We start from the raw sequence: 9,085 nt of genomic DNA, 5'->3' as shown, positions 1-9,085 counted from the left end.
GACAGGAGGTTGATGGGGAACCAGTTCCGGAGTTCCTTGAAGTCCCCTTTCTTTGGGATAAGAGAGACGGTACTCTGTTGCATGGACCCACCCTGCCTCTTTTCTCTGTATACTGCTCTCAAGACCATCCCACGTCGTCCTTGAGGAGGTCTGACAGAACCGTCCTGGGATACTTTCCGGTCCTTGTGCTTTGCGTTTGTTCAGGGAGCGCACAGCCTGGGTGAGCTCCTCTGCGCTTAGGTCGGGGTTCTTGCTCTCGCCACCCTCTGTGACTCTGTCTAGACCAGGGGTGGGCATCTCCAGTCCTCGAGGGCCTGATTGGTGTCACACTTTTTCTCCATCGCTAGCAAACACAGCTGATTAATCAAATTTCATTCTAAACTGAAGATCATGATTAGGTGATTGGAGTCAGGTGTGTTAGCTGGGGCAAAATTGTGACACCAATCAGGCCCTCGAGGACTTGCCCACCTCTGGTCTAGACCAAGGGGACTCTGTGACCAACAGTGGTGACATCCTGGGGGTGGCCAGGGAGTTCTACAATAGGCTGTATGACATCAAGCCTCGTCATCATGCTTGATGTCGTACAAACTTATCATAGAACTTCTTGGCCACCCCCAGGATGTCATCACTGTTGGTTCCAGAGTCCCCTTGGTTGTTGTACAGGGACAGGATTGGTTTTTGCTTTGACCATGCCCATGCCCTGCGGGTGCATTTCTCCTCCTCCAAGACCCTGGAGTTTTGACTTGTGCTGGATCTTCTTCTGTTCTTCCCGATAGAGGGTGGAAAGGTATTATTTCATGTCGTCCAGCTCTCGGGCCATGTCCCACCATTCTAGCTGGAGGAGGCTGAGATGTTCGAGGGTCTTGTTGTGATGTTCAAAACTGAACCTATTTTGCCTAGTTTTTCTCCGTCATATTCTACTGAGTAGCCCTTAGTTCTGGCCTTGAACATTTCCCACCACTCTATCGAGGAGTCAAATCTCCCTTTAACCTTTTCACGTGCAAGTTCCAAATATCTCTAATGGGCCCAGCGTGAGTTTTTTAATGCATGTGATGTCAGAATGCACTCACTGTTCCAAAATGTGATTGATATGCAACAGGACAGATAACCCGCGCTGCCCTCAAACTAAGGCACGGTGCCTGCTAATTATCTATAGGCCATGTCTCAACTTATCAATTTCAAATTATTTTCTAACAAGTCTTTTTTCTAACAACAGTTTGAATTGAGGTGTGTTCCGCCTCCTCATGTATTTACATACGAAATAGCTAATTTAACTATTGCGGACAACTGTGTTTGAGGCTTTACTGAGCCTGTAAACTTCTCTCTTCAATGAGAGCCCAAGCGTTTCCCCAGATTAAGTATGAAGACATTGCGCATCTCTAGTCAGAACTGGCCTTGCACAAACTTTTTCCACTGGCACATTTTCTGGCTAGCGCCCGCATTGCCTTCATTGTTGTTTTCCTTACAAAATTGGGCTTTGGACATGTGTGCGTTCCTATCAAAGTGAGTGGCTTATTTTCTGTATATCGTTTCTACTGTATGTATGTATGGATCATAATGTATTTACTGTTTTATTCATGTTTTGTAGTGCTGGTGACAGATCATGCATTTCAATTCTATAAAATACTTTTTTGAAGGTTGTACTGATTATGATGAGCTAATGCTAAGCTATTTGCCAGCTATGTGTGGCACTGTGTTTGTTGACATCATACAATGCATTCTGATTGTCATGCAAACGTCTGTCAGACCAAAGATGTTATATTAAGGGATAGTTCACTGAACTAACTTATGGTGCTTTCAATACAACTGGGAACTCTGAAAAACACTAGTTCAAATCATGACGTCAGTGATCTACAGGTCAGAAAACTGAGCCTCTAGAAACTGTTCCGAGTTGGCAGTTGGATAACCGTTCAGAACTATTTTTCCCAGTCGGAGCTAGCTTTTTTCCGGGTTCCCAGTTGTCCTCTACGCACAGATGTAGCTTTGGTACCTCAGGGTTGCCAGCTCAGACCCCCCTTACCAGGGGTTTTATTTTTATTTGGCGTATAAACTTCTCTTGTGTGTGCCCCCCATTTATTGATAAATCCCCCATCATAGTAATATTTCCTGCATCATATTCCCCCATGATACCTTCCCCATTTCTACCCCCCATTTACTTGAAAACCTCCCACAAATGAAATAAACCCTGCAAAAAAAATGGTTTCATCCCTGTTTAGGTTTCGCACTATGGTTAGGCTAGGTAGTAGGCTTGTATTTGAGGTGATCTGTAAGGCGATAACCTTTTTTTGCTTTGTCAAAAACAGTAAACGACTTGTCAAGGCATGTGCTCTGGTTATTGTATACACTGAAACAAGTGCATTGAAGTTTTGTAATATGCTGAAAAGTGGCTAAACTAAGTTAATATTTTTCAGGCAATGGGCGCAGCCATCATTGACTTTGATGTTATTTGCGTCTTATAGTGAATGGCATTCTGGGTTTAGGGAGTTTTCGCCAAGTTAAACATAAACAAATATGGCTGCCAAAGAATTTAGCTGCTGTTAGCTTAGCTGACAGCTAAACAATATTACATTTCTCCCTAGTGCTCACCGGACATGTGGTACATTGTAAACAAGTCTAGCTGTTAGGTCGCTAACTTGTGTTTTGTTGTTTGTCAGCTCAACCTGTTATTTAGACTTGGTTATGGAATAAGTTTAGCTGTGGATGTGTTCCGTTTGATGTTAGGATGATAAAGTTTGCATTTATCTTTTACAATAAAAGGTGAAATTCAAGAATACATTTGTGAAGACTTTTATTTCCCATCAGTACAAAATATTGTTTTAACACATTTGTTACATCATACATTCTGCTGCTACTGTTCCAATCACATATTTGTGATCGTACACTGCAGGGACCACTCAACAATGATCACAAATACAGTGCCTTGCGAAGGTATTCGGCCCCCTTGAACTTTGCAACCTTTTGCCACATTTCAGGCTTCAAACATAAAGATATAAAACTGTATTTTTTTGTGAAGAATCAACAACAAGTGGGACACAATCATGAAGTGGAACGACATTCATTGGATATTTCAAACTTTTTTAACAAATCAAAAACTGAAACATTGGGCAGTCCGGGCAGTCATGATGATTGTAGGTGAATACAGTACATGTCAGCTAATGGATAACCTAGTCTGGCTGGACTCCAATAGAAATTACACATCGCTTTGTAAACCAGCATAATGTGTCTTGCAGGTAGGATTGCAAAATTCTGGTAAATTTCCCAGAACCTTCAAGCTGATTCAAAAGGTAGGTGTCAAACTGCTGGGAACAACTTATATCCCAATTTTGACATTTCTTCTCCTAGAGTGTAATATTATTCATGAATCCACACACTTTATCATACATGTTTAGAATGTGTGTGGCTTTACCTTGCATAGTTAGAATCAGATTATTCAGTTTCCTGAACACATCAGCAAGACAGGCAAGGCGGGTTCCCCAGTCTGTCCTCTAACACAACCACAAGGGGGTGTGAGTGCTCAGACAGAAAATCACTTCTGAGTGCAGCTCAAAAAGCCTCTAGCATTTTCCCTCTGGATAGCCAACCAACACCAGTGTGAAGTCGTAGTTGCTGTTGCTCAGTTCTACTGTCATCACACAGCCTTTCAAACAGTCGATAATTCAGGGGCCTGGACTGGATCAAGTTAATCATTTTCAATGCGTCATTCAAAACATCATGTAATTCAGGACTCATTCTCTTGCTGGCCAATGCCTCTCTGTGAATGATACAGTGGGATTACCTTCTTTCTGTGGGCAATTAATAATTTCACTCTACCAGGTATTGATGCAGCACGATGCATGCACACACAAACACAGGATTTCCAATGCAGATTGTGATCTGAGAAGAAGCTTTGAATAATGTGAAACATATCCTCACATGTAGTTTTCCCCGTTAGCTTCTTGCAGAACAGAATGTGCTCATTAAATTCGTAGATGTTACTGTATCGCACAAACACATCAGTTGATTCTCCAACTGCAGAGAAAATAGACCGGAATTATAATTTTTTCACCACTTGATCAACAATATCAACACCCGTGTCATCCATCCTACGGCACACTGTGTCATTTGACAATGGTACAGTCTTCAGTTCATCAGCTGCTGTCTTGTCAATCATAGTTTCTGAGGATACCAGAAAAGGATAATGTGCATTTCAATGCAGTTCAATGCACATGCACTGAAATTAAGTAAAAATATAGGTCTATACATTTAAAATGACCAGATGTTTCACACCAGTGACCTCAGTAAATGTTTTCCTACCTATTAAGATTTAAATAACGTGAACATATATTTTTTTGTAATATTTTTCCCAATATTCTTTTACTTTTTAAAATCTTCCCATGTACACCCTAGGGACTGCCCACTTACCCCTAGAGGTATGCGTACCTCCTGTTGGGAAACACTGACTTAAAGGTCCTGAACAGTCATTCTGAAAAGTAATTTTCCTCTCATGGCTAAATACCAGGGAAATTTGAAAAGACAGGCTGAGTGGGTCGGGAGCTTATATTCATGAGCTTGCAGTGACTGACAGCTCTTTGAAACGCCTATGTCAAGCAACTTGGATGTAGTGTTGCAGTAAAATCATCTAAAGCTAATTTGGTGATAGGGTAAAGCAAACATGATTTGGACTTTTTATGACCTTTAAAAAAATAGCAGATTTATCACCTAGTTGGCTCAGGATTCGTACCAGCGACTTTTCGGTTACTGGCCCAAAGCTATTATCCGCTAGGCTACCTGCCACCTCTGTGACATTAGCATGTTTCTTTTTATTTATTTACTTAACTAGGCAAGTCAGTTAAGAACAAATTCTTATTTACAATGACAGCCTACCAGGGAACAGTGGGTTAACTGCCTTGTTCAGAGGCAGAACAACAAATTTTTACCTTGTCAGCTCGGGGATTCGATCCAGAGACCTTTAGATTACTCTAACCACTAGGTTACCTTCTGCCCGGTATTTCTGTGTGATACCAACTCCTCCCTGTATCCCCGTGATGTCATAATATTTATTTACGATGTCAACGCCTCTATTTGACAAACATGTGCCCCAGAGAAATCGTCATGTTTCTGACATGGCATGGCAAGCACACCTGATACAGAGTTCTCAGTGACATCAACACATCTCGTGAGCACATCAAAGCAAATCCCCCAAAAATCTAACTTACAAAAACATTTTTTTAATGCACAGCAAATCTGCTCTCTAAAACACAATTTGTGCATTTCAGTGCAGTGGAGAACCTTATGGGGCTATGGAAACAACATAGAGTGGGAGAGTGATGGACAGAAAAACTAGAAGCAATTCAATAGTATTGAATGCTTAGTATTCATGGGTGAATACTTAGCCTAGCTAGCCAGTAACTAGCTAACATCAGACACAGATGAAATCGCTTTCGAAAACACTTTATCTTCCTTCCCAATGAAAATTCCAACATTTACTTAGGGAAAATGTTGTATGGTTCTGCACATGGGGGAGGGGACCAGTAACTTTATGATCAAACTTTATCAATGTAGCAAAAGCTTAGTTTCTTAGTTTGATCATCATACTTTCATCTGGTTTCTTTCAAATATCATACAATTTCATGAAAAACATGATTTGGACTTTTCATGACCATCAAAAAAATAGAGTTGATGTGACTTTTTGTTTAGTTTTTAGTCGGTACCACATAAACATTTGAAGTAATAATGACTTTCATTGATTTTGAGTTCAACTTACTAGAAGTATATGAGTAAGGTAACACTGGCCAATTTGCTGTGAAGGTCGTTAAGCCTATTTCAATCCACTCCAGACCCGTGCTGGTTTCTGTGATGTCGGGTACTCGAAAGAAAATAAAAAATTCATATTACGAATTCCCGGTTGAGGTTTTGATAAGGTGAGCAGTCATGTCACAATAAAACCCATCATATTAAAAGCCTTGAGTCCATAGCTAACTAACTAGCTAAATAAGATGAACTCTGGCAAACAACCTATTTCTTGCTGCTCCCGGGACGTCTGGTAGGCTTATTGTAAATGTACACGCACAAGGTTAGCTAGCTAGCTAACTTGTTAGTTAAAGTTGCAATATGTACCTTTTTGGGCATCCTGACCAAATTAACATAGAAATGTGTGTTATAGATCTGTCATTCTCAATGAAAGCAAGTCTAAGAAGTGGTAGATCTGTTCAATGGGCACTATTTCTATGCTTCCTGTTCTCAAGTTTCATTTTGGCATCTTTTACTTTCAGTTTTGTACACCAGCTTCAAACAGCTGAAAGTACAATATTTTGGGTTATGGAAAATATATTTCACAGCGGTTAAGATGGTACAATGATTCTCTACAATGATTCTCTATACCATACTTACTTGTTTAGTCACATAAACTGAAATTAGTTGCTGCCTTTGCTGCCCCAAACTTTGTTTAAACTCAGTCTATCTAGGGCTCTATACAAATCATATCGCGGAAATTCAGCGTTACAGCGTGATTGAATTCAGAGGGAACCCTGCAGAATAGGAAATTAGCTTTACATTTCTAGCTCGCTGTTTGTAATGCTTCAGCGATACAGATTGAAGAGAGCCCCTAGTTACTAGCGGTTGATGAGTGTGAGAACAACTTGTATGCAAGACAAGTTCAAATAGAGGTAGTTAGCTACTTTCAATTCAACAGTTTGTTGACTCTTGGCTGGAGGCAAATCGACTGTCATTCATTGTGTTTGTGTTGTGAACATTATTTAGCAGTTTTCAAGTTCACTGCTTGAGGGTGCTGCAAACTGATTTTGGAGCAATGGGATCTTTTTTCTTCAGGAAAGCCATATTCTGTTACAGTGCACCTCTACCCTCTGGCTGATTCCTATATACACACATCAATCTGTTTAGATAATTATAACCTATTTATGAACCAATACCAGGAATTCTCTCTCTTAGTTACAGTATGTGTAACTTTTTCATGATGGGCTTCCTTTAGATATGAAAATCAAAGGCTCCCCCCTGCCTCCTCTTTACTCTCTCCCCCCATCCCTTCTACCTTCCCTTCAACTGCTTTTGCTTTCTGGGAACCAGTAAGGGAGTTGAGAGATGTGGGTTGTGTAAAGGCTCAGCTGTGCTAGCCTCCACCCATTTAAAGGGATTGAGCTAATATTCTGCCTCATTAAAGCCCACACTGTGTCCTCAGAGGGAGAACCCACCCTGCCTAGTATGCTGAATTGTATGTGGCATAGAAAGTGCTCACCATCCAATGGAGGGAGGAGACATGTCACTGACTGCCTTCATTAATCTTTGCATCTCCAAAACAAAGGTGGCATCTCACACTGCACCCTATTCCCTACACTCCAAAAAATTGCTGGGTTTAAAACAACCCATTTTTTTTTGATAAACCAGCAATAGGTAAATATTGGACAGACCACATGCTGAGTTATTTTGGGTTGTGTGGGTTGTTGGGATTACCCAAACATAGGTCAATTTAACCATCAGCTGGGTCTTTCTGAATGTTTGACACCGTAGCAAAAGTACTCTTCCTCAAAATAGTCTGAATTAATCTAAGATAATTCATTCTGATCTTTTTTGGAGGCGTTTTGGTGGAAATGTTAAATTTCCGTTAAGATGTTTGGTGCAGTATTTCTCAAGTGAAGAAATGTGCAAGAAAACAAGTCACCTGACTTTGAATGACAACAAACAAAGAATCCCTACTACTGACTTATCACTGACGAAGGGGCGTAGTCTTCAGCTACTGAATTTCGACTAGCCTCAAGAAAAAAAAATTGTCTGCTCGAACAGCCGGAAAAAAAACTGCCTAACGTTCCCGAACACCAAAACTAACAAAAATAACCCAGCAGTTTTAAAGAAAACAACCCAACTAAGTGACCCAATGACTTCTTTTGACCAGGTCCCAAATATGGCTCTGGTCAAAAGTAGGGCACTATATAGAGGATTGGGTACCATTTAGGAGCCATCAACACACTCATGTGCATGCACTCATCCTTCTGCTCCCCTACAGAATATTGTCTAATTTTGTGATTTATGGGCCCTCGATCTGTTAACTCCCGACCCCTCCCCGATCCACCCCAGCTGCTGGTTAGGTTTTCTATTTAATAAAAGAATGGAAGACAAGAAGAGATGGATGGGAAGGGGATAAAGATAGGGAGGAGGAAACGGTCACAGAGGTGAATAAATACCACTATTATATATCTGGCATGTTAAACTAGCATTCTATATATTATATCTATTACAAAATGTATCTGTTTGTGAGTATGGTTTACTACTACTGTAGTTTAGATATTCGCAGGCATTTTTGACATTGAAATGCATAGCCTACATTTGTCACATAAATAAATTCCAACATCTCCCCTCTCTCTGTCTTCCGACTTCTCATGTACTTTTTCTCTCTTACTTCCTACCCCCTCCCCCTGTGTGCAGTAGGCTGTGGGAGTGAGAGCGAGGGAGGTATACAGAAGTCTATTGAGAGCAGGCTGCTGCTGACTCAGCCCAGGCCACTGCATTCGTCTATCTGCACTGCAGTGCCGTTTTCCCCCGTCCTCTTTACTTCCCTCTCCTCACTCATTCAGTGGGCTACTTTAAAACACACACACACGCACCCTCATCTCAGTTCACACTACTGCACCACACAGCACACCACACATGCTGTGCTACTTGAGGTACTTTCCTTTTAATAAAGGTATGGCCAGCTAGTGGTTAGATTCTTGCAGACAAGATCCACCACTGACCTTGCTGTGACATCAGATTCAAATGACTAGGCTTTACACCTGTTGTCTACGAAGCATGTGACAAGTAACATTTGATTTGATTATAATGTTCTGGTGTTGCCTAAATGCTATTTTATCATTTCTATACTGTGTATTGTGCTAGTGATCTTCTTTACTTCATACCCAGCTCTTACTTTGCAGCTCAACGTTCAATACAGTGATATTATTATAAGGCCCAGTGCAGTCAAAATCATGACACACTATGAGTTTGGAATAATACTGTGATTTCATTTTTTTCAATTTTAAGTGAAAACAACCACAACAAGGTACTTTAATTTTCCCCCAGAGATGATTTGATATTGAGATAAAAACGGCTGCATTGG

The sequence above is a fragment of the Oncorhynchus tshawytscha genome, linkage group LG02 (assembly GCF_018296145.1).
Source record: "Oncorhynchus tshawytscha isolate Ot180627B linkage group LG02, Otsh_v2.0, whole genome shotgun sequence".
Lineage (NCBI taxonomy): Eukaryota > Metazoa > Chordata > Actinopteri > Salmoniformes > Salmonidae > Oncorhynchus > Oncorhynchus tshawytscha.
Note: the sequence above shows the minus strand (reverse complement) of the source record.